We start from the raw sequence: 27968 nt of genomic DNA on the forward strand, positions 1-27968 counted from the left end.
GGGGCGTCAGGGGTGGTGGTGATGGCTGTGTCATAGTGGTTGACGGTGTCAGCAGCATCAAAGTGGCAGGAGGTGGACGACAGACAGCTTCCGCGTAGGTTAATCTTCATGGCACTGCCTGCCAGTCAGGCGACGAAAAGGCCTGTCGAACTACCTCCCGAATGATGTCATCGACAGAAGCCACCGCTGGTGCCATAGGAGAAATCCCGAGCTGCCGGATCTCCTCTCGCACTATCTCTCGAATGACTTCTAACAGAAACGTGCCGCAGCTCTCAAGTAAAATTGAAGCATTCACCGGTGAGTTCTTGGAATCATATTAGCGGTACCGTTGCTGTAGTGCCCGTTCTACAGCAGTAGCCTCTTTGGCAAATTCGGCCACTGTCGTCAGTGTGTTCCTCATGAGTCCGGTAAACAGTTCCTCCATCACTCCGCGCAAAAGATAGCATAACTTCTTCTCTTCGGCCATCTCAGGGTCTGCTCTGCAGAAAAGGCAGGCCATATCTTCTGCAAACATTACAATGCTTTCATTTGGTTTTTGAATACGAGATTCAAACCACGTCAGTGCAATGTCTTAAAGTGCAAAATAGACATTAGCCAGCTATTGCTGGGAGCCCCAGTCATACCTGACGACATGCTCAAATTGGTCCAGCCAATCTTGTACATCTTCAAAAGTGTCACCATGGAAACTTTCTGGGATCTTAGGATTCTGCAGCGCCACCTGCAATGGAGTTGCAGTAGCCACGGCGAAAGTAGGTAGACGTATTCCTGCAGGGTCCTGCAAAGGGTTGAACTCGGGCGTCAGGCCTAGCAGGCGGTGACTGTACCGGTGAACAGGTGTTTAGATGAACGAAGGTGATTCCGCATTTGACGTATGGCTCCGCGAAGGGGTGCCGAGCATGAGGCAATCCTACCCCGCACCTCCACCAGAGTCACAGCCTATTAGAAGACAGGAAAGCAGGTGTAGAGGACGTATGAAAGCACTATATCAGAGCAGTCAATGTGACGTCGTTGTCGCCTCCATTTTTCTACTCGTGCGCTACTTCAGCGCCGTTTGCATCACCTGGCACATATTTGCGGCGACCATATAGGATGTGGCAATATCACGCAGGTCTCCCTCGAATTCTTTGCCTCAATATATTGCAAAATGAAAAACGCACAGCTTTGCTCAAGTTTAACACTGGGAGTACCGGCTCTGGAACTCCTCCGCAGGTACGTCGCACCTCACAGCGACGCTGACAGCAATGCGGCCTTCCAGGCTATTGAGAAACGTGTGGTGATTTCTAGCGAGCGAAAGAAACGGCAAGCCACCATTCTGGACTTTTTAAAGTCCTAAGCGCACTCTGTGGAAATAAATTGTCTATAGTTGAAGCTGCACTTTTTTAAATCATTTTCAGAGCTTTCCTCACTGTTGCGTTTTCCCGGCTGTTACGTTTTTTTCCCCCGGTCCGGTGAAAAACGTATGAACGGAGTTCCGCTGTAATTGTTGGCGACTTTTGATTTTCCCCTAGATATCGCATTACTTTTCCTCTGGGTGCAGACACCTGTTAGCCAGATTTAATTGTTATAGCCAATAACAAAAAGTGGGGACATCATAGAAATAGGTTTATTTTACCATAGTAGAACATGCACAAAGGTCATAAGCAATAATGAAACATGGGGACATTTAGTAATAGCTTTTTGTTACCACAGTAAAACACACACAAAGCTCCATAGTGCAGCAACTGCTCATTGTTACATCCCAGTATTGTTAAAACCAGCAATACTATAAGTGGGTTGGCTGAACTTCTTTCAGTCTCATTAAAATTGTAATGCATTAGAAAGCCATGCTTCGAGGAAGATTGAAGGTCACATGCACAGATGCCTCTATGCAAGATGCACTGCTTGCAACATCCACCGTCCATAGCATGCGAATTTAGTACATTCCATTTAATATGTATTTGTGCATCATGAAGAAATAAAGGAATAGAAAGATTTTAGGCCATGCTTTTTGTATGTTGACAGTTAAAGGGCTAAGGTGGTGTCTTGCATTTGTGTATAATTTCTGACTTGTCAAACCTTTTCTTACAGTAAAAGTGTTTCTTTCTCTTTTGCATGTTCTACAAAGCTATTTGGCCAACGTAGCTAAACTGAGCTTTCTATTTAACGTCCCTTTAAATTGGATGAACTTACAAGACCTGTAAAAGTAACATACTTCTCCACAACAAAGTACATCTGTTACAACACCTTTTCATAAACAGCCCATTGTGCCTTCTCTTACAGGGAAGCTGCTGAGAGTAGTTCCACAATGGCTTTCGTGTGGCTGAGTGCAACAGTGTGGTCAATATTAAACGTGAATGCAGCATAACATAGTAGTGTTCTTTTTTTTGTAATGCAGCACAGTAATAGCGTTTCTTGTTGATGCTGAAGTTGATGTGCCTCGAGAACTCCCTGTCTGCAAATTGTAAATTGCATTATGTTGACGAAATAATTAGTTAAAAAGTTGGTTAGTGAAATTATGTTAACCAGTTCTGTGCATTTTGATTTCTTGAAGTTACGTCCAGCTCTTAAGTAATCCAGCTCAATGAGTCTATCTTTGCAATTTTTATAATTCTCTTTCAAACACGAAAAATAATAATAATAACAAACTGGTTTTATGCTTGACAAAGAATGCAGCACAAGCAATATCACCATGTGACAGCTATTTCATGGATGCTCACAAACGGCCCATTCGGTATTCCACACAATGTTTCAAATTGAGTGCAGTTCAATAAAAGTGTGTGGAAAGCTTGTGTACAGCAAAGCACTACCAAACAATTTCTTTTTTTCTGCTAAGGACGGGCTACACATTGAAAAGGCTCCGGCAAAATAAGGCGACTGTTGTTTCGGTATGTCTGGTGGCAACCTAAGGATTCAGTAGAAGCTCCACCCACAAAACCACACTGCAGAAGCCCCGTCTACCTCTGCACCGTAAAAATGTATTTCTTGGCAGATTACAATATTGAAAGTCCACCTCCACTGCGTTCTTACAGAATTAAGCGAACATAATTGTCTGGTGAATCTATACAATTTTTTTTTTAGTTTCAAAACAAAGTGTTACCCCTCATATTCTCATGTTAGAGCTTCTTGACTGTGCACAAAAAGAAACACCATTTGCTGGACCAGTTAGCAATGCTGAATAACTTTGCTCAGAGGCTTCTCATGAAGACAGCTACATACAGAACGAAAGTACCAGAACTATGCACAAACCTAAAGGAAGAAAGGGAAGACAATGGTAAAGCAAATAATAACACCTGCATCAATAAAATTGAGACATGCTTGCAACAGCAGCGGTAGCAGGCAGATAAGAAAAAAAGAAAAGGCACGGCACTCCGCGTTTAGTGTAGCATGATTAATGTCACATAAAATTTAGCTCCCAAAAGAAATTAACTTAATGCTAGCCCAGTGTTCCAACCCAGATCTATTACATTTATTGCAACAACTGTAATAAATTTGCAGAAAATTTTCACAGGCTCGAAATGTAGCCTGTTTGTCTTACACAAATAAACTGCAATAACCGGCGTTCTTTAGCAGCATTTACGGTAAAGCAAACAGTACCGAGATGCAATTTGTGAAGTTAAGGTGTTGAATTAGTGAAGAGAAAAGTGCAAACTCAGTATACGGTAGTTATGGGCTATTTATGTGGTTTGGATGCTTGTTTCTTGAAACACATGCTGTTATGTATGTTGTATGCGCGATCCCATAGAATGCATGCATTGTTCACTTCATTTTGCTGAATGCTTGAAGTCTCTGCCTTACAGGGCTTGAAGTCTCTGCCTTGCCCTGCACAGCCACCGGAATTGGCCCAAATTTCTTTCTTTCTTTTCTTTTGACAATAAAGTTTCCATGTGAAAATAGGTGATGAAACTAACTTTTGGAACATCCATTGTATTTAGATAGTGCCCCTGAGCTAAACATTACTTTCCAGCAGTAATACTATGGTATCAGTAAGGGCCATATACAGGACAACAGTCTAGTTTTCATGCCGATTAGTATAGTATTTATTAGTGGGCACCAAAGCTCGCCAAATGAAAGAATGCCCAAGGAAAGTTTTGTGAAAACAGGCCCCGATTGCGTGGTAACATCTTTAACAACATAATCAATTTCTGAGTGACACAGATATACAAGCTAAACAGATTTAAGAAGCTTTCATAAAGTTTCATGAGTAGTAGAAAGCTTATCTTCGAGTTTGTGAGAAATTACTCTTTCAACAAAAATGTGAATTACTCAATAAAAAAACAAGGTATACCATAGAGTAAGAAGTTTTTCCAAATATTTTGCTTTAACTTCACTGATGAGGTTGTCCTGTAAACGGAAGTTGGAAGGCTGTAAAATATAATATGCAAACAGTCTGATCGCACGACCATGGTTTTAAAAGCCACTAAAATGTAATTACAGGTCATTAAACACAACACTGGTACCATTATTGAGAAGCAAATGCAAGCACTGGCATTCCACATACATCGCAGTGCCACCCTTTGGTTCTTAAAACCAATATCGTACTCAGCATATCATAGCATTTCACTAAGAGGTGCTGTTAAATGCGCATAGACTACGACACATACTGTAATGTTTCTCACCCTATATCTAAAGTTTGGCACCCCTTACTTATAACCTGGTATGCAAAAGAAATTAAGCATTTTAATGTTTGATACTTCAAATATGCATTTGTGTTACGCACATACGAAAAAAAATTTAACACAATAATAGTGACCAGAATGTAAAGTATGTCAGCAATTTATATATATTTTCCTTGGTTGTTCCACATAGGTATGGAGCAAGGTGAAGTGATATTGCTTAGTTCCAATGCTTTAATTATTTAAGATGCAGTGCTGGAATTTTTGGACAGGAAACCTTGGTTATAAAGAAGGTCCCACTGCCTCTGCCTTCGTATGAAATGGATGGGAACAGAAAACTCGGTTCAAAGATTTTTAACTCCTGCTGCAATAAAAAAATTATGTAGTTGCTTGAACTGCTGGAACAAATGAACACTGGCACGAGGCAGGATGTCAAAGCACTATATAGTGATAATCTGGCAATGTTTGAAAATAAATGTGAACATGGCGTATTTATTGTAAAGCGTACGTTTATTATTGGACCACATATAATGGGTACCTGCTTGTAGCTTGCATTAGCACTGACAACACCAGACACTGGCTAGCTTGCATGGTGGCACATGCCAGCCATGCACTTGAGCAGGGTGCGAAGGCCAGAACGTTTTTTTTTTGTGGACAAAGTGTCTGTCTGTAAGAGAAAGTTGTCAGGTGCCTTTAGTATTTTCACCCACTGTAGACTATCCAAAAAAGCATTGTTGTCCATTCAGTAAATATGTGGTCATCTTTAGTCCAAGACCAATAGCCTTGCGCAAGTTAGGTTGGGAGCTGCCTCATACTCATTCATTTTTCTTCAAGTGCATGTGCAACATTTTCTGAAATTATCTACTGCTGGTTGTGAATATGCTACACACCAAAGTTAATAAAGATTTTGTATTCACAGTTAATACTGGTGGCACTCCATTATGAGGGCTAAATGAAGTTAAAATCTCCTGCAATAATTTTTTTCAGCCATGCCTTTAATAACTTCGGTGTCAAACGCATAAGTCCAAGTAAAGGGAAAAAATTCCACAGCTTAGTCAAGAATCTGTGAACACCAGTCATATGACCAAATGAATGTTTACAGAAGGAATGTTGAAAATTAGCCATGACTGTCAACTGAAGCGGAATCCTGGATCGTAGCATTTGTATTTTTTATTTTTCTTGTTTGAAATTACAGGTCAGGGTCTTACACAGGTAGGAATGTTGTCTTGCAGAGCAGCCTAAGAAAGAGTAAGTGCTTCAACTCGACTAACTCCCACAAAATGTGCACAAGGAAGGCTGACATGCTTCTATTCTAAAAAACTAGCACAGCTTTAAAATCACATGGATGCAGTCGTCCTGTGGAATTCTCACAGTTGAGTCAACTTCTTTCTAGGTAATATTACAAGAAACCATACGGTTGAACATGGAAACTTCTCCATGCAGTTAAGTGACCTGTTCCGCTAAACAAATCGATTGATGTACGAAAAACTCCATGCCCCTGACCTTTAGGGCTTCTCCTCAGTGTGACAGGACACATGGATATAGAGTTTCTGATGCCACGAAAACGAGGCGCTGCGGTGGGTTCAGGAAAAAGAACGCTCTCATGTGTGGCTGCGTACATGGCGTGTTAGATTGGACTTCTGAGTGAATGCTTGTGGGCACAGGTGGCACTGGTAGGGGCACTCTTTTGTATGCGTGCGCACATGCTGCTTAAGGGTGGAACTGTCGCAGAATGCGCTCGGGCAGTAGGGACACTTGAATGGGCGCTCGCCTGTGTGGGTGCGGACATGCCGGTTCAGGGTGGTACGGTGAGCAAATTTGCCTGGGCAGAAGCGGCACTTGAAAGGGCGCTCTCCTGAGTGGGTGTGGACATGCTGGTTCAGGGTGGAACTGTCATAGAATGTACTCGGGCAAAAGCGACACTTGAATGGGCGCTCGCCTGTGTGGGTGCAGACATGCCGCTTGAAGCTGGTACCATCAATGAATGCCTCAGGGCAGAGGTGGCACTTGTAGGGGCGCTCGCCAGTGTGTATTCGTTCATGTCGCTTTAAGTTAGAAAGACAAGTGAATGCCTCAGGGCAGAAGTGGCACTTGAAGGGGCGCTCGCCAGTATGTATGCGCAGATGTGCTTGCATGCTTGACTTTATTGCGGTCACATAGGGGCACAGCCGGCAGGAATGCAGATTGCCACGCATTGACACGAGTGAGTCATACTGCTGCAGTGACCCTGATGACATGAAACCTGCAAAGACAGGGAGCAAATGAAGATAGTGTGAAGAATCCATTGCTTAATTGATGGAACTAAAGTTCCACATTAGCAAGCGAGAAGGGCTGCCCCAGTTGTAGGCAAAATATGGGAAAACCTTGGCCTACCCAACTTGCATATTACAGTTGTGGCATGCACGCTGATGCAATACGTCTCACACAAGTTCCTCTCTCTCTATACGTAATAAGTGTCCTGAATACGTACAAACCTCTGCTCGCAATACATAGACATTGGATTTGGCATGCAATTTCTATGTTATGCCCAAACAATGATATGACTTTGCATACGTGACATTGCATTACACATTGACCTATTAAACTGAGCATAGTATGTTTCTCTCACACATAATTTATAAAATGCAACACAACAATGGCATCAAATCGTACTGGAACACATGAAGCATATGAAATGAAATGTAACTATGAATGAAAGAAAATAATATGAAATCAAATAAAAAACGTGAAACTAAAATGGACAATTTGAATTAGTAAAGGCAAGGCGCAGACGAACAGGACTCAAGAAGAACACACACGACAAGACCGGCAGGACCGGGTTTTATCACTGACTGGGCCTTAGGCGTTCGAAGTGTGTGTTATGTTGTGGATAGTTTGATAGTGAAGCGTAGACGGTACTTTTTATGTCTCGCGTTTTCTCCCCGTTGGCTTGGAAAAGACGTTGCTCGATGAATTGCTTCTGGTGCTCCACCACATGTGGTTCTTGTGTGCTCATCTGATATATTGTGCCAGATACGATTCCTGAGTCATCGATAGATTGCTGTATTTTACTTCTAAAGTTTTGTGTGTGACTCGGCTTGATTAACCTACATAAGGCAGGCTTGTTGCGGAAATAAACTTAGTTGTGAAGGCGCCGGTCCTGTCGTGTGTGTTCATCTTGAGTCCTGTTCTGCGCCTTGCCTTTACTAATTCAAGCATGAACCAACTAGCCCAAGGAAGTGCTTTACTTAAAATGGACAAGCACAGCATTTACAGAGAAATGAAATGAATGGCACCACATCTCTATGAAGAGGAGAATAATTACATATTTCTCCACATTAAACAACGGATTGCTTCTTTCTATATGTGCATTGTAAACGTTTTTCATGATCCTTTTCCATTGCTTCAGCAAAAGCAGGATGAAACTGCAAACTACTGAGGGTACCTTAAGCTTCAGCTTGATTTTTACCAATCACACTATCACAAATACGCCCAAAATACAGAAATGATATACATAATATGGGGACATATCCACACGACCGAATATCTTGACAGAGCTACGTTCTCTGCCGATACATTTGCAGCCTTTTTTTTTACGTTGATGATAGCATATGAGGCACTGCAATAAAACCTTTTTTTCGTGATTTCAGCAGAGTGACAGGGCAGCAAGTAGGTTTGCCATATCACTTGGTCCAGACAAGAGAAAAGCACAGTTGGCAATCAGTAAAGAAAGTAAAAGAAACATTCGTGATGAAAATCGTAAGTAAATCACACATCAAATTGCTGCATCATGTAACACACAGCAAACGAATGCATTCTTTCTGAGATCAGCCTATTGAGATAGATTCCTGGCAAAATCCAAACAAAACAACTTCTGTGTCTTGTAGAAGGTATGGACACATCTGTAACAGCAGAGAGATCCCTGTTAGGACCAACACAAACACAAATACATGTAGACAAGCTTCTTTTCCCTTTGTATCGACAAGAATGTTTAGGTTGGGCCATGGTGCTACACTTAAAAATTTATTACGATTTCATATATCTATAAAGAACAATTGTTCATGCCTACTGCATAAAAGCGGAATGTATTGCACCGGTGCTTCAAACAGAAATTTTTCTCTGCAAAGAGCCTTCATCCAATGGCTCCTTCGCCAAACACCAAGTGTCCCAATGCTCCTGCCAGTGCTTATTCAGCACATCAAAAGTTTTATCACTGAGTACTCGTGAAGGCTCTCCAACTGACACTGAATATGGCATCAATTAATCCATATAATGCTACTTAAGAGAAAATTGGTCCTCAAACAGGAATAGACTTCTGTCACTTAGCATGCAGATGGAACAAAAACACTCATCAATGAGAGCGTTGTTTAAATTTATTCAGGTTATTTTCATCAATCTTTTTTCAGTTTGGCGAGAACTTGCCATGTTGGAACGCTACAGCCTGGACAAAAGCTTCATGTACCACTAGCTGGCATGAATAATTTAATGAAAAATGTTCTGCATGCATTAGAAGGTTCCATGAGAATTACTTTTCACGGGCAAAAGCATGACATAATGTGATCCACAGAATGCCCAAACTGGGGATAGCAACAGGTGTTGCTATCGCTATGCTGGAAACACCCGCCAATGGGACATACCTGCAGCCTAGAAAGTGGTGAAATGTACATGTTTAAACAGCACAAAGCAATACTATCCAATTCATGTCAATTGCAACGATATACTTCAATGGCTCGCACCTGACCCAAACGCAGCACATCTTTTCATTGTCTCCACTTAACAGTACTCTAGTAAAATCCAGAGCGCATTCAGTTCACCAGTTCACCGCCCGTTCATCAACTGATCGCATGTGTTAAACAGTCCACAGCGCAAGCGCCATCGCTGCCAGTGGTGGCACCCCCTCTCGGAATCGCTATAAAAAGGACCGAACATCAGCTGCCGAGTGGGATTTGCGGCCGAACCTTGCTCCTATTCATACTTCTGTTCTTCACCCTTAGGTGAGTGTGACGCAAATACATAGCTACTGTAAAAAAAATGTGTCTTGGCCGCAAATCCCAACTGTAGTTTTCTGAGCTGTCAATTCTGTTGTGATGGGTGTTGATATTTGCACATTCCGCGTCCGAATAGGTTGTTTTGTGCCATTTGGGAGGGACACTGTATCATGTTCACCAGTATGGTTTCGTCCAGGCTGTGCTGCCACTAGGATATGCGTAGGCGCTCGACTGACTTTAGCTGTGTCTTGTATATGGCTCCTGCTAATCTGTGCTGGTGACGTTGAGACAAATCCCGGCCCAGATAAATCTGATCAAGTTCTCGCTGCAATTAAAGAAATGAGATTAGTCAGTGAAAATTTTCAAAAAGAAGTTCTTGGAAAAATCAAAGATGTACAGCTAAGCGTTACCGAAATCAAACGGCGCTTATCTAAGCTAGAAGACAGCTCGGCCGCTGTCACTGACATCTCTAAGGAAGTCAACACCTTGGGCGCGATGCTGAAAGAATCTCAAAACAGGCTTCAAAGCATAGAAACAACTCAAACGCGACAGTCTAGCAAACTTGTTGATGACCTCAATAATAGAATGCGTAGAAATAACTTGATCTTCAAAGGCATTGCTGAGCAGACAACGGAAACATGGAAAGATACCGAAGATGTGGTGACAAAGTTTGTAACCACGAACTTGGGAATGTCAATTGGCGAAATCGAACGAGCCCATAGACTAGGAGAACGAAGGGAGAACAACACCCGCCCAATAATTGTGAAATTCTTAAATTTCAAAGACAAGACCTGCATTCTCAAAAATGCCCACAAACTGAAAGATCTTAAATCTGCTTCCGTTTGGATAGAAGAGGACTTTTCACCTAGAATGCAATTTATTAGGAAGCAGCTTAGAGACTTTGCTCGAAAGAACAGACATCCTGGTGAGCAATATAAACTCTTCTTCGATAAACTTCTTCTTAATGGTACCCTGTATTCATTCAACTGCACCACTAGAGAAGTGACTGCTCTTCCCAAACGCCACTCTACAGGTAGGGCTGCTTTTTCAGAAAACGGTATAAAAGAAATGACTACTCCCCATGAAGGCGATGCGACCTCTCAGGACAACTGACTAAAAAATAAAGGGATAATTTCAACGTTGTCAATTTTGGTGACAAATTTCCGTAGCCTCCTTCCAAAGCAAGATCATTTCTGTTCTTATGTCGAAGCATGCTCAGCTGACCTGGTGTTAGGATCAGAGACTTGGTTATCTCCCGATGTTAATAATTCCGAACTATCCTTGTCCAGCCAGTTTTTATTATTTAGGAAAGACCGCATAACTTCACGCGGTGGTGGGGTAATAATCGCTGTAAGGAAAAGCTTGGAAGCGTTTGTTATTGATACGGAATCGTGCCTGGAAATTTTGTGGATTGCATTACGTCTGTCACCGTCTGTAACTTGTGCCGTTGGGGTGTGTTATCGCCCACCTGATTCACCCGAGGAATTCCCTGAACATCTGAATGAATCTTAAACTCACATTCAGAACAAATTTCCACGCGCACCAGTATTCCTGGCCGGCGACTTCAATTATCCGAATATTGATTGGAAAACATGCAGGCCCCTCCACGGCACAAGAAAGCGTGAATGCCAGAATTTTCTGGATGTGTTAACACTTTTCAATCTGCACCAAATAGTTTCCACACCTACGCGTGGTCATTCGCTTTTAGATCTTGCACTGACAACGGAACCGGAGAAGACATCTGTACACGTTTTAGATGGCATCAGTGACCACATGATACTACAGTGCGATTATGCAGTAGTCAGGAATAAACCAGAAAAACAGAAAAAAGTTATATTTGATTATACCAGAGCGAATGTTGACGCTCTTCTTGATGAACTATCATTATTCTGTACAGATATTTTTCACTCTTTCAATATGCGAGATGCAAATGAGAACTGGTTCCTAATTCGTGATAAACTAACTCTGCTGAAAGATAAACACGTGCCTAAGGTCACCATTACCACATCTACAGAAAGCACATGGTTCACAAGACATGTGAAACAATGCATAAACAAAAAGAAACGGTTGTACGCAAAAGCTAAACTGACAGCATCTGAACACGATTGGAACAACTACCGCACACATGAGCAACTGTGCAAAAGTGAAATTGAATCAGCAAAGGACAAGTTTTATAACAGTGACCTTTCACACATGTTAAAAAACAATCCTAAAAAATTTTGGCGGGTTGTTAATTCAAATTACAGTTCAAACTCCTCGGTATCCATAAATAAAGAAGGTAATCTTCTTACTTCCCTTGAAGTAGCAGAGGAATTTAACCAATTTTTCTGCTCAGTATTCACCCATGAAGGCCCCTTACCTACTGACCTACAATTTCCAACGCTGTGCCAAACTATGCCTGACATAACTGTCACGCCAGAAGGCATATATTCTGCCATAGACCGTCTCCCTATTAACTCGGCACCTGGCCCCGATGGAATATGTCCTAAATTGCTAAAAATAGCAAAGCCTGTAATAAGCCCAATCTTAGCCGCAATTTTTCAGCAATCTATAGATACGGGCTGTGTCCCAAACGACTGGAAAATTGCGAGTGTCATACCCGTTTTCAAATCTGGTGATGGCTCTAACCCGTCAAATTACAGACCAATTTCGCTAACCAACACCAGCTGCAAATTACTAGAACACATAATCTCATCGGCCATCATGAGCTATCTGACGAAGCATAACTTCTTTTTTGCGAATCAGCACGGCTTTCTTCACGGTCGATCTTGCGAAACACAACTGTTCGAATTAATTACTGACCTTCATCGTGCTGTTCATGCTCACTCTAAAATAGACGCCGTATTTGTAGATTTCGCCGAAGCGTTCGACAAAGTTCCACACAAACGTCTAATTACAAAACTTGACAATCTGAACATTAATTCGAAGGTTATTTTTTGGATGAACAATTTTTTGGCCAATCGCTACCAATCAGTCTTTGTTAATGGGCATTCATCAACCCTCTCCCACGTTAAATCTGGAGTACCACAAAGGTCTGTACTTGGACCTATCTTATTCTTAGTTTATATTAATGACATAAGCAATAACCTGAGTTCTACGGTCAGATTGTTTGCAGATGATTGCGTGATATACAGGCAAATAATTGAACCTTCTGATTCACTTCTACTACAATCGGACTTAGACAAGATTAACGATTGGTGCACACAATGGCAAATGGAAATTAATACCTCGAAAACAAAAGTCGTGACATTTACCACAAAAACTGACCCAGAACCTTGCCATTACATTCTAAACGGCATGACTGTAGAATCGGTACCGGTCATAAAATATTTAGGGATCCATTTAGCATCCGACCTTTCATGGAACATTCACATAGATACGGTCATTAACAAGGCTTCGAAAACACTCAGATTTCTCAGACAAAATCTGCGTTCAGCTAATGCAGACACTAAGTATTTAGCATACACTACATTAGTGCGCTCGCAGTTGGATTACGCCTCTTTGACTTGGAACCCATACCAAGCATACTTAATTACAAAATTAGAGTCTCTTCAAAATAAAGCCTCTCGATTCATATCGAAGAACTACTCGCGTACGGCAAGCGTCACTGAAATAAAGAAAGCTCTCAAGTTACCTCCTCTTGAAAGACGTAGAATGCTTTTCCTACTGTCCTTTTTCCACAAATTGTATCACAGCCACTCTTCCTTTGCTATATCCCGTCTCACGCCAGCGCATCGCATATTCCCACGCATTGACCACCAACTCAAAGTCGAACCCATCTTTGCTGGCACAAACCTGTTCTTTCATTCGCCGCTCGTTCTAGCCATCCGTCAATGGAATCTTCTGCCTGGCACCATTGCATCTGTCATTGATTACGAAGCGTTTGTAACCAGCCTGAAATGTCACCTTGAGCTGTAACCTTCATTCTTCCCCTCTCCTCACTTCTTACATGTGTGTGTATATATATAACGCTACTCTCTGTAACAATTGAATGTTTGTTGATTATTGTTGATATGTACCTTTATATTTGGTTTTTCTCTTCAACACGCTGTTAATGGTGAGCGACTTCTGTACACATCATAGTACTGCGTTGCTTTGTACTAACTGTTGTTCCCCCCCTATGTAATGCCTGCTGGGCCTTTAGGGTATTTGAATAAAATAGTACAAGGATGGCCAGAATAACCTAGATGTGCTCTTCCAGGCTGGGAACATTGGCTAGCATTGCACTGCAGTACATGTGGGCACTGCCTGCATCTTCAGAGTTGCACCATTCTGACAAAAAAATAAACATACTCTGACTAGACTGATGGTTGAATCAACAAAAACGGATTGGCTCGGTTCTCAGTGTGTGAGCATACCTTCCCTATCTGTCAAAAAAAAAAAAAAAAAGATATATCGTTTTTAAATGCCGATTATTCAGCGCATGGCCTCAAGCCATTTGAGTGTCATTTTTGTGTGTATATATACATATATATACTCCCACCCTGTTTCAAATAAATTTGTCGATGTTAGCACATGTGCTGTATCCACTTTCTGTCCTTGCTTCTTGCGATTCACTAGCATTCACTTTCATGAACTTCACGAAGTTTCTACACTTCTGTTCTGTTTCTTATGATTCCAATAGACTAGCTGGGGAGCAGCAGATTAGCAATTTCACTTGTTGAAAACTAAGCATGCAGAGCTTGCAGTCAGTAAACACAGTCACACCCTTACATCACTACTTTAAACTTTAAACCCACAATAAACCAAACTACTACGTCATGTAGAGGGGCAATCAAGTAGAGGGTTTTTATGAGATGGATTTCTGGCAAAGTCCGAATCACACATTTTCTCGGACACTGTGTAGGAAGGGTGGACACATCTGTAGTGACACAGAAAAGATCACAGTTGAAGCTAGCACAAACAGTAATAGCACATTCACACAAACATTTCCCATATGTATCGATAAACATACTGACGGGAGGAAGGCAGAGGTACATTTACCAACATAATATGATGTCATCTATCTACTGCAAACAATTATACAATCACAGCAAACCTACTTCATAAGACTGAAATAACTTTCTTTTCTGAGCACAAATTTCTATCTACACGCAATTTTCATTACAATGGCCCTTCCATGAAACACCACGTCTCAACGTATTCTTGCCAGCACTCTAAGTTGATTAAAGTGTGACTGGTGAGGACTGCTGAAGGATTTTCTACAATAACTGAATGTGACATCTATTAAGTACTTCAATACATACTCCAGAAAAATGGTTATCGCACAAGGTAAGGCAAGGTAACTCCCCACAACACACAACACCTTTTAAGATGACTCGAAAGGCATGTAAACATATCGGTATAAAATGAAACATTCAATTACCATTGGTAGCAAGAGGTATTCAAAAACATTTTGAAAGCATCCATTCCGAAAAGCATATTTGGACACTTGTTTTTGACCATGAATGCTTCCTTGTACGTTGTATCTTTAGTTGTCAAAAATTTGTAAAAAGGTTTAGGCTTAATCTAATGTCTAAAAGGTTGTAGTGCCTCGGTTCTCTACCCAAAGTAACGCTTATGCATTTAAATGTGCTTAGAAAAATAAAATTCGTGACTTTCATAAATGGCAGATGCAAAAAAAATGTGAACATATAATTATGTCAGGCAAAGAAAATCTACATTTCCTATAATATGAATCTGGCTGTGCAGAGAACAGGGCTCTCACGCCATTCTACAGGGTGTTTTTTTAATACAATTTATACAAGACCAATTTTTTACAAAAAGGCTATAAGGACAGCAACCATGGTATTTTTGCAGAGAACTTCCTAGGTAAGGTGGACACATTTTGCCACTAATAATGTGATCTTCAGAACATTTGCTAACAAAAATTTATTAATTTACTTTTCTATAGGTGCCTTAGTGGCCATTGTGTAAATGGCGTATTTGAAGGCAGCCACAAAAAAAAAAAAAAATCCTTAAAATTGCACCTAATTCAAGATATTTATAATTGGATTTCAATGGTAAATCCAGGCAACATTGAAACCAAACACCAGGGCAGCATGGGAGAGGCATCCCCACTATCAAATGAAACTGAAATTTTCTGCCATGACAAGTGAAAGAAAGTTTGAAACTGAATGTATCGGCCAGCCGTGGCAGCTGCTAATACGTCAAGCTTTGCCTGGCAGGCATGTATGGCTGTATGTCGGGTCAGGATTTGCCGCAGCATGCTATCATTTAAATTTAGCCCCACACTTCTTTACAAGGCATTGTCATCTGACGCACAGCGGGATGCGCTCAGTCTCGATATTGCGTCAACTGAGATTTGGAATTTGATGATAAATATCTCAAGTTATGTGTCCTTTCTTTCATTTCTAAAATATGGGCATGCCATAAATTGTGATGCACTACAAGTTTTCCATGTATATGATTGCAATCATGTTAATAGTAAATAACAAATTCTTGTTAATTAGTCTTTTCAGATTAACTTAAGCAGCAGAAAAGTATTTCCGCCTCGCCATAGAGCTTGTATGTGAAGATGATAGGTGTCTCACAGTCATAGCCTTTTTATGAGAAATCTGAATTACCCAAAAAAAGCACCCTGTATATCTAGATGCACGTAGAGATTGTTCATTTGGTCACACTCATTCTAGCTTATATGTGCCTAATCAGAACACAATTTTTGATATTGCATTACATGTGTAGTGCAAAACGGGCATGCAGGCCAACAGAGGAGTCAGTCTTCTCTCTTGTCTTACATGCCCCATTTTCACTACGCATTAAGTTTGTATGTCTGAGGTTGGTCATCCTGTGAGTAATTGGATAGTTGTTTTTTCGCAGTCACAGATGGCTGCATGTACTACATGAAACATCAGAATCCTAGTGCACAACAAACACAGTGATGTGTACCTGCATTGAGCTATGTATGCTCCCACTATTCTATCAATTCAACAGAGCTGAAGTTGCCTACATTTTCAATCGCTAAATATGTACTGCAATGGAAATTTAACGGGATGGTGTTCCTTTTGTACTAATAATGCTCATTGCCCTTCATAGCTTATGGCGCTGCCAAATGGTTAGATATTACTGTCACCCAGACACACGACCTGCATGGATGTACTTTCAAGAACGCTTAAATGCCTACTTCGAGGTGTAAAAAGTGCAAGAAATGCATTCCAGAATTGTTGTCAAGGTTATCACCTTTCACAACACTTTGAGAATTTTAATATGATTACAACAGCACATATATATTATCTGCATCTTTTGACAAGCTTGTTCAGTGACCATATGTTCTGGCGGTGTGTGTGCATGGATGTGAAAAACGGGCAATAAAAAAAAAGGGCCTGGTATGGTCTAGTGGTTAAGGTGTCGGATTTGGGAACGCGAGATTACAAGTTCGAATGCTGCTGTAGTGGGCTTATTTTTCTTCTTTTAGCACAGTGTTTTTTTATTATATAAGTAGTCATTGTGTTTAGTTCTGATATAGATTAATTGCTATTATCGGTAGCAAATTCATTTGCAAATAGAGATGAATGTTTATAAGAATTCTCAAAACTCCCTTGAGGAAGTTTTCTAGACCTCTAATAATGTGGCATTAGCACAACTGCAGGAGGTTTTCAAGTGTTCCTGTAAATAATGTTTAAACTGAGATTTCCTTTACACGTTTCACTTATCCTTTAAAGAACCAACTTAGGCATTCTTTAGCACTTTCTCTCATAAGAAGCCAAGAGACAATGATACCAAAGAAAGCATAGGGGAAATTATATGTAATTTGTATTGATGCAATAAAAATATATCTCAGTCAATAAAATCTGCAAATAATTTACCTGTTTGACTTAGGAAGCGCAAAATAACATGGACGAAGGAAAAGAACACACAGACACCGCGCAGTAATAATTTACCTGGTGCTTTCCTTGGTGTCACAGTCTGTTGGCTTCTTATGATTGCAACTAATAAAAATCGGGCCCCTAGTTTTCTTTCGTCCAGTTCTTCAGCTGTTTCTGTGTTTTATGGGTCGAACATCAAGGTTACTGTTGTCCAAGTTTATTTGAATTACGACTTTCCTGACTTTATCACTAGCCAAGAGCTTCAGGAGAAAAAGGGAAACTTGCAATGTTGTAATGTGGAAGACAGTAGCACCAGTAATAGCCTATATAAAAGCTTCATAAGACTTGCACATAATCATACCTTTTACAACTTTTACGAATTTATCGCAACGTGCCCGACTTTACGTGGTTGTTTACGATGCGTTGACAACAATACCATTAGAATTTTTCATTTACGCCCAGTCTAGGGTAAGACTGATCTAAGCTGGGGCAACACTGATATTTAAAGAATACAGGTACTCCCTGCAAAAAATTTATGAACGTAATTGTTAGGTCTTGCTCAATTATTCCAATCTAACCATAGCAGCTTCACCAACTAATAGAAGTAATGAATAGAAATAAGGAAAAGCCTCTTTCCGAACGTGAAAGAGGCCCTCGAATACATGCAGTGCCTCGAGTGGCCAGTCACGCAGTTGTGTCCAGCTGTGTGGAATTTGCATATCTTTAAATCTTGGTGCCGCTATGGGCGCTTTGTGTATATTCACATACTTCTTTCACTCTCGGAAAAACATGTTTATGTAGCACGAATTCAGTAATAAAAAGCTGTATCAGAAATTTTTCAGTTGCTCTACAATTTTCTCATTGACACTTTTCGTCTAGTTATAATATTAGAGAAGCTGAATAATTAAGACCAATTATGTAATTAGGCAGAATACAAAAAAATGATCTCAGTATCTCCAAGCGACAGCAAACAACATTACCTTGGTACTGTCCAGTTATGTGGCATTTGCATATTTTAAAAGTTTTGTGCAAGTTACGTGGGACACCCTGTATATACAGATGCTGACACAAGGTCGAAAACAGCCATACAACAGGACAACTCTGTACACCTAACATGAGATAAAATATACATGTTCAAACAGGACATGAGCCGTCACACAGGGCATGAATGTTAAGACATAACAGCGGACTAGAATTTTCCTGTCTAGCATTTAAGGTGTTTAGCCAGGTCAACAAGCTCTACTCAACCACTCCCGAAACTTTTTTAGCTGCACTGTAGACAAACTTATAATGCCATGCATTGGTTTTATTTTATGTTTACGTGCTCTAAACCCTCTCAAGCACTTTTTTTTACAGGAAATGTAACTGCATCGACATTGTTGTAACGACATCGACATCGACGAGTGGCCAGTCACGTGGTTCTGTCCAGCTACGTGGCATTTGCATGTTTTTAAATCTTGGTGCTGTTAGAGGCACTTTGTGAATATTCACAGACTTCTTTCATGCTCTGAAAAACATGTTTATGTAGGATGCATTCAGCCACAGAAAGCTGTATCGGGAATTTTTCAGATTGCTCTACAATTTTCTCATTGACAGTTTTCATCTACAGGTTTTCCCGCTCAGTTTAATCCAAACGCCATTGAAAATAATCCAGGTGCCAGCCAATTTAATCTGAGCGCCAGCATTTTAAATCACAGCGCCAATAATTTAATCCAGGCGCCACCACATTTAATCCCAGTGCCATCCGAATTAATCCGCGTGCCAACTCATTTAATCCTTGCGCCAACCATTTTAATCCAAGTGCCACACATTTTAATCCCAATGCCAGTCACTTTAATCCTGTTGGAAATTGATTGAGAAACGAATAATTCTTGCAGAAGAGCTCGTAACGGGCTTCATGAATGCCGTATATTCATTGATGTGATAACTATATTGGCGTCAGCACTATAGGAGCACAGTTTCCACGCTACCGGTGTTGTTATGGCTGCTTCAGAAACACTTACGTGTGCTATACCGCTCGCTCATTTCCTCCTTTTCAAGTCGCATTTCCGTGTAACAAGAGACTCACATTGGTGAGGCAGAATCATGACGGATATTACGCGACTTGGGTTGCGATCATGACATGCGATTTCCTTCCCTATCGTCTTGCATATCGACCGACATTGTTCGCAAGGGTAAAAACTTGCTCATCATTACTCAGGCACTTGGCATAATCACTAAGCGATTCAATATAGCTCACTAATCTTGTATTTTGCATGCACTCTTATGCTTCCGTCATGCATACCAAATGAAATGCTTCTAAGAATATAACAGCTTATCCTTGAGTGACATGATTAGCTCACTTGTGACTCGCTCGATGCCACCGCCGTCGCACCTCTCCTAACCTGCCTACTAACATATCAAAGGAAATCGCTTTCAAAGCTCAAAAACATGCTCCCTATCAATGACTCAAGTGACGTGATCACTAGTGACTGGCGTGACGTCACCAGGCTTCTCACGCATTCACTATCCTAATCTGCCGGCATGCATATCAAACGAAGTGGCTTCTAAAGAATAACAACCGGCTAACTATCACCCAGCCAATGACGTGATCACTAGTGACTCCCATGACGTCATCATGGTTGTCACCCAACCATGCACTCTCTTAACCTGGCGACATGCATATCAAACGAAATTACTTTTGAAGAGCAACAACCTGCTCATTATCACAACGTCGAATGAGGTGATCACTAGTGACTCACGTGACGTCACTGCATTCGCACGGAAGCGTCAACTCCCCTTATCTGCCGGTTCGTATATCAAAAGAAATGGTTTTCAAAGGGCAGGTAACTGCTTACTATCGCTCATTTACATGACGTGATCACTAGTGACTTACAATGCGCTGTTCCGAGGAACTCGCTCAAGATATCGTGTTAGAGAAGAGACGCATTGACACTAGCAAACCGTGTTATGATGGTGACTCACATGACGTCACCATGAAGACTATTTAGTACGCACTCTTCATTAAGGGCTGCAATAATACAAAAATATTTTTAAAAGACGAAATATGCGAATTGAGTCACACCTTTTTCTTACAAATGAACTATTGATTATGGAGGGGTGGTTCTAATATTGCCAGAAACATTGTCATGTTACCGACCTCAAAAGAAAATATCCTTGCATAGGCTTAAACTTTGATGGTTGCCTCGCGTTAATCAAATATAAGTGGAAAATTGACGAATAGCTGAATCTCGGATGCGTGGGATTGAGTGCGCATTCTTTTCTCCTAAAGCTCGAGGATGGACTGCAAGAAGTGCAACCGAAAAAACAGCGCCGTCATGTATTTTATAAGACATCTCACTCGGCACGAGATGTACAAAGATACGGTGAGACCTTTTGAATGAAAATATGTAATTTATTCGATGCGGTATTTAATTTCACAAGATACCAGGGCACTTCCTGAATGGGATTATAGAAACAAACCGAGATCAACTACATGTCTTCCTCTCTAAGCGCAGCCTGAGCAAAAGAAAAGTTGTGCCTATCAAATGCAGCGCAATCCACGCGTTGAACAAGTGCTATTGCGTGTTGTGCAGTATTTACAAGCAACGAGCGCCTGTGCTCCTTTTGTGTGACTCCTTGTGGAGTCACCAGCACTGCGTCGCGCCGCTCACTGAGGTACTGTTTAACTTGACATTTAAACTTGGAGAAAACTTCCTCAACGGGATTAAAAAAAGGGCTGTATGGCGGCAGGCGCTTGATGGAATGGTTAGAGCTGACCAGATTTGCCTGTTCTGCGCGATTGTGAGCGGGAGCGTTGTCGAAAATGAATACGGCCTCTGTATCCGGCTCCTCAGAGTCCACCTGGGCCGAAACGTCGGCGAGAAAGTCATTGAATACGATCCAATGGACTCTTTCGACAATTCGCCAGTGCAGCACACCGTTTGCCGACATCCAGGTGATGATGTTGATGTTCGCGCCTTTCGTCGAAGTCGTCGTCTGGAGCGCTGCCGTGCCCTTTTTTGCGCGGCCGAATTTTCTTGAGCACCATATATTGTAATTCGTTTCGTCGACGTAAAAGCGGCAAACTCGGGGCCCATTGGTTTGTAACCATTGCGCATACTCTTTGCGCTTTTTCCTGTCGCAGCGGTTGCAGTCCACCGGCGTCTGGGTTGCTAATTTGATGGAGTATGTGGGTGCGTCGAGGAGGCGGTCAACAGAACTGGTGGTGATTGTGAGGCCAGGTATTTCTTTTTCAACGGTTCGCTTTATCTGTTTCAGCGTGAACGCTGGGTTCTCGTCGACAGTTCTTCTTACGACGGCGACAACGTCGGCACAAAACTTTCTGATGGAGTTTTCAGAGACACTTCACGGTCTGTCGCTGCAATCGACCTTACAGTTTTTAGATTTATGCCCAGCGTCTCGGCGAGTTGTCTCAAATCTCCGCCGTGCCTTGAGGCATCGACGATTCTTGATCGGTCGACGTCAGACAGTTTCTTGTTTTTCCTTGGTGGCTTATTTTGATCCTTGAACGGAGGACCCCGCTTTCGCACGCGTGGTGACGTCACGCCAGTCACTCACGTCACTTGAGTCATTGATAGGGAGCATGTTTTTGAGCTTTGAAAGCGATTTCCTTTGATATGTTAGTAGGCAGGTTAGGAGAGGTGCGACGGCGGTGGCGTCGAGCGAGTCACAAGTGAGCTAATCATGTCACTCAAGGATAAGCTGTTATATTCTTAGAAGCATTTCATTTGGTATGCATGACGGAAGCATAAGAGTGCGCGCAAAATACAAGATTAGTGAGCTATATTGAATCGCTTAGTAATTATGCCAAGTGCCTGAGTAATGGTGAGCAAGTTTTTACCCTTGCGAACAATGTCGATCGATATGCAAGACGATAGGGAAGGAAATCGCATGTCATGATCGCAACCCAAGTCGCGTATAACCGTCACGATTCTGCCTCACGAATGTGAGTCTCTTGTCACTCAGAAATGCGACTTGAAAAGGAGGAAATGAGCGAGCGGTATAGCACACGTAAGTGTTTCTGAAGCAACCATAACAACACCGGTAGCGTGGAAACTGTGCTCCTATAGTGCTGACGCCAATATAGTTATCACATCAATGAATATACGGCATTCATGAAGCCTGTTACGAGCTCTTCTGCAAGAATTATTCGTTTCTCAATCAATTTCTAATAGGATTAAATTGACTGGCATTGGGATTAAAATGTGTGGCACTTGGATTAAAATGGTTGGCGCAACGATTAAATGAGTTGCCACGCTGGTTAATTCGGATGGCGCTGGGATTAAATGTCGTGGAGCCTGGATTAAATTATTGGCACTGGGATTAAAAATGCTGGCGCTCAGATTAAATTGGCTGGCACTTGGATTATTTTCAATGGCGTTTGGATTAAACTGAGCGGGAAAACCTGTAGTTATAATATTTGAGAAGCTTATTAATTAAGATTATTTATGTAATTAGTCAGAATACAAAAAAACAATCTCAGTATCTCGAAGCGACGGCAAAGAACATGACTTTGGTGCTGCCCAGCTACATGGCAATTGCATATTTTAAAAGATTCGTGCAAGTTACATGGGACATCCTGAATATACAGCAGATGCTCACACAAGGTCAAAAACAACAGGCACACAACAGGACAAGTCTGTACACCTAACATGAGATAAAATATACATGTTCAGACAGGACATGAGTTATCACTCAGGGCATGAATGTTAAGACATAACAGCGGACTAGAATTTTCCTGTCTTGCATTGAAGGTGTTTAGACAGGTCAACGAGCTCTACTCAACCACTCCCGGAACTTTCTTAGCTGCACTGTAGACACACTTATAATGCCATGTGCTGGTTTCATTTTCCTTTATGTTTACATGCTCTAAACCTTCTTAAGCACTTTCTTTACAGGAAATGTAACTGCACCGACACTGTTCCGTCACCACTGTTTTTTTATATGTGCACCCAGAAATATTTATTTTGTCTATTATTGCTTTTCCTTTTTCTCCTTAAAGGGAACCTGGAATGATTTTGGCAATTTTGTACAACTATACTGAGTTGTTAAATCATTAAATGACACATCTAAATGCTCTGTGTAAAGCATTTAATTTATTATAAGGTTTGAAAAATGTATATCACTGCCGATTGCAGCACTCTGCTTGATGGAATTTTCAGCCGCACCTGCGCATATAACATAAATCACCCAATTGACGATGTCAGTAGAGCGACCTATCCGATTGGCTGCCCAGGGCGCGTCGTCGATTTTTGCCACCTTTATGGTGAACAAATGTTCATAATAGTTGGAATGTTGGTTAAGTTGTTTCTATAAAAAGAAAATAACAGAAAGAGAATGCACAAGAACAACTTCTCACTACACTTAAGTACTTCCGGCACACCGCAAGCATCGTCTGCTTGAGTGACAACGTGCTCCATTTTGCAAGAGCTCCGCGGTCAGAGTCGGTCTCAGTCTGTTCGCAAGCCCAGTTGTAAGGTCGTTCTGAATCTTTGCCTTGGTTAAAGTCATGTGAGCATTCTTTTTGTTTGGTTGAAGTGCGTGCTTGCTCGGCTTCTCTGGGATCCACTCTGTGTTTGTGTATCTGTTGCATTGCAATGTTGTACTCTTGGCTCGCACGCGGGCCACTTCCAGAGAGCGCTTGCTTTGGGAAGGCAGTGGCCGGACACTGTTCGGCAAAAAATGTAGAGGCAGGGGTTCTACAAGTGAAAATGTGTGCAGTCTTGTTATACTATGTAACCAATAAAAATATTTACCTAAATTGTAATGAAAGGAGAAAAAGGCTGTCCCAATAAACACCTGGTTTTTTCTTCCCTTCCACATTTTCCGGTCTTTCTGGTGTTTCCCCTTCACACTGAAATTAACTAGAGTAGAATTAACGGAAGGCTACTATTCTTGAGAAGACCAAGTGGGACAGCTTGAAAAAGGCCTGCTGAAAAAGAATTTAAATTCTGAGGTTTCAGGATCCAAAACCATGACCTGATTATGAGGCATGGCATCATGGGGACACCAGATTATTTTGGCCACGTGAAGTTCTTTCTTTAAAGGAACACTAAAGGCAAATGTGAAGTCAGGCTCAAGTGATAGTGCTCAGGAATCTCTAAGGCATCAATATTATCACAAACATAGCAATGGTAATCCATAAATTGAGGTAAATGCAGGACACGAATAAAGACTCCCGCGGGACATTCAAATATATGCCCAATGACAAAGGCACTTTCCATTTAAACTCTGTCGATAGTAGTACACTACTCATCCTAAAAAACATCATTGTTTGCATCATAAAACGAAAGAAAATGCTACTTGTCCAGTTATATATCATTTTTAGAAAAATTAGATCACTGAGACTATCCTTGACAACAATGCAGGTGGCCGAAAGGTTTCATTTTTGTTTAACTCCCCGCCATCTGCACTTACACGTTTGAGTAGCTTCATTAACGCAGTCCTGCTCTGGTTTTGCTGGCTCATGAAACTCGGACAAACTGCAAGTAGCAGAGAATTCCACTTCCATGTGATGGCGTGGGATGCCAGAATGGCCCATGCAACTCGGCCAAAAGCAGCTGCAGCAGCGAAACCACCGCTCTCTCTTAGCTCGATTTCCCCAAAGCCGCGCATTTGCACTTAGTGCAAGAAACATACCATGGTCTGCTGGGCGCCGCTTTACTCACCGACGGTAGTCACCAAACCAAATGTGGCAAAGGGCAACGATGGCGTATGCAACGTGACAACTCCCCGGTTGGGTGAGGAGAGACAAACTGCGATAAAAGTATTCAGACCCTTCAAATGAAATTTTCTCGTAACCTAATTCTTTTCTTCGCCTTGAAACAAGCATCACAAGGTTTCTGCAATGGTATTTATAGAATCCACGTTGACTTAGTATTTGCCTTTAGTGTCCCTTTAATGTGTACCTAAATCAATATACACGAAAGTATATGCATTTTGCCCCTGTCAAAACGAATCAAAACCAACTGCTACTGAGGATGGTCAGAGAAGGCTACCTGAGTGCTTCAAAAGGAACCACTTACAATCAGCAAAACTTATGGCACATGGTTGCAGTGTTTGATGAAGACTTCAAAAATACCTTCACCATTGGTAGGGCCTCTGACTACACTCAGGAAAGGAAACGCAGCAATTTACGTGGATCCACAGTACTGACTACTTGTTATCAGTAAAAAATACAAGACTAGGACACATTTGGCAAAGGCCTGATGCTGAATGAATAACGTAAAGACGACAGTCACATCAATATCGCACCTACAGATTTGGCAGCTGCAATAAATATGGACGACAACCTGGGTGTTCTTTTAAAGGAGAAATTGAGACCTGCACGTTTGCTCAAGGAACCAGTGCCGTGACATCTTTTGACAAGAAATATCTCAATAAAATAATTCAAATTGATCCACAAATTGGAGGAGGCAGTAGCATGTTACAGTACTAAAAAGCAAGAATGGAACAGCGAGAACTGTACAAGAAATCTCAAACTGCTGCGGGAGTGGCTCCCACAGAAGTTTGCGCAAAGTGAGCATTGCCCACACTGAAACATGTTTTATCTCTCCAGAGGTTGCACATTTTTTTTCCTCAACATATTGGAAAAGGTATGACTTATGAAGAATTCTCCAAAAATATGCTTTTTTTTAATCTACTAATTGTAGCACATAAAAAAACCCGTGCATGATTCTCGTTTTCTTTTTCAATATTACTACACAGCTCACTATGACTCTACAGTTTCCGTGCTAAAAAGCTCATCGGGGTTTGGGTATAGGCTAGTTGGTGTTCCATTGCAAACATCACTTACAGTACATACATATGCATGTATGTAATGACTGCAAATGAAAAAAACTTATGCTGTTTTCCAGTAATTGTTCTTTGATCACACAAACAGATATAAACTGGTTCAGACTGACTTGAACAATTAATTTTCTGCCCCAGAGTTGAACTAGATATATGTACTGAACCAGAACTAATAAAGTTTTGCTTTTATAATCAGCTTGATGCTGCTTCTGCAGTTTCGGAGGCTGCTTAGTACTACCTTGGGAAAAACAGTACAAGTTTTTAATTTTACATCCGCACATAGACTAGTGTGCACATGCTACTGTTTATAGTCTCCTCTGTCCTTCTTTGCCTGTTAAGCACCACCGTGTCACTCTTCAATCTCTTTGTCCTGAGCAGAACCTGCAGTTTACATCAAAATAGCACGTCTACCCACTTTGGCTACAGGAGACGGATTTTCGATCTATAAAAAAATTATGCCAAGTGGCTTTATGCATAACCAGTAAATGCCTTTTTCTTTTCCCCAGATAGGGAGTTTCACAGTACTCAATTATTGAGTAGATAGGATTCAGCAGTGTGTATTTCACTCAGTACAGATTCATGCAGCCACACTTATTCTACCATACTCCAGTCTGGTGCTGTTAGAGCCACGGGTAATGTGCTGTTAAGGATGCTTATAGTGAAACCAGTTTAAACAAGATATCGGATACAACAACGAGCAGCCTTTTGTATCTCTTTATCTGTTCCATACGAAAATAAACTGCTTACTACAATGCCCCTAAGCCATGTTATTGCTGATAACAATAAAATCTGGCAACTGGGTGTAGGCACCAAAAGGAAAACTAATGCAAAATCCTCTAGGGATAAAAAGCACGAGCCATGTAACCCCATCTCCCTTTGTGCCATGCACCTCACAGAGCTTGCCTTTATCGCTTCGTCAGCATTGCGTGTCCCTCTTCCGACTCCATTCTATCCTCTCGCTGACTGTGGAGGGGTGGAAGGGAGATGACAAAAGTGCCCACGCAAGGTGTGTAGCACAAAGGTAGGTGTGCTGAAAAAAACGTTAAAATTAAAATCTGGAGCTTTACATGTGAAAACTACAATTAGATTACTAGCACGCTGTAGTGAGGGACTCTAGATTAATTTTGACCACCTGGGTTTCTTTAATGCACACCCAATACACTGTACACAGGCGTTTTTGCATTTAACCTTCATCAAAATGTGGCCACTGCAGCCGGGAATATATATTGTCACTGCCTACTAGGAGACGGGAAAGCCGGTGTAGAGGACATATGAAAGAACTTTATCAGAGCAGTCAACACGACGTCATTGTCGTCTCTGTTTTTCTACTCACACGCTACTTCAGCGTTGTTTTCATTGCCTGGCACATACAAGCGGCGATCCTATAGGATGTGGCATTTGCCCCTTCTTTGGAAAAATGGCATCGTCCCGATGCCCCAACCTCCGAAGGCTGTGCACAATGGTGCAAAGTTGAATGTCATGAGGAAAAGTATGGCTTCATACGAAGCACGTGCACAACTTCGGCAGTTACCACCGCCGTTTGGAGCAGTTATGGCTGTCGGGCACAACTTCATAATTCTCATCGCTGATGCGGCACAGAACTGTGTACAGGTCAAAGTATCTTCGCAGGAGCTTCTCGGACTGCCCCCGCCAACGAATCAGAATCCAGACCCACACCTGGTCACCTATGTTGTATGTGACGGGTCTGTGCCGAAGATTGTAGTGTTGGGCATCATATTCCTGTCGTTTTTGGATTCGCAAATGCGCAATCTGCCTGGCTTCCTCTGCGCGTTGCGTAAACTCTTCGGCAC

At 41.6% G+C, this 27968-nt stretch overlaps 1 pseudogene; it reads right to left on the bottom strand.

Annotated features, from left to right (window-relative positions):
- The window catches only part of LOC142558437 (uncharacterized), a 113790-nt pseudogene that overhangs the window by 21502 nt on the left and 64320 nt on the right, over positions 1-27968 (bottom strand).

This window comes from Dermacentor variabilis, chromosome 9 (genome assembly GCF_050947875.1).
Source record: "Dermacentor variabilis isolate Ectoservices chromosome 9, ASM5094787v1, whole genome shotgun sequence".
In the NCBI taxonomy this organism is placed as follows: domain Eukaryota; kingdom Metazoa; phylum Arthropoda; class Arachnida; order Ixodida; family Ixodidae; genus Dermacentor; species Dermacentor variabilis.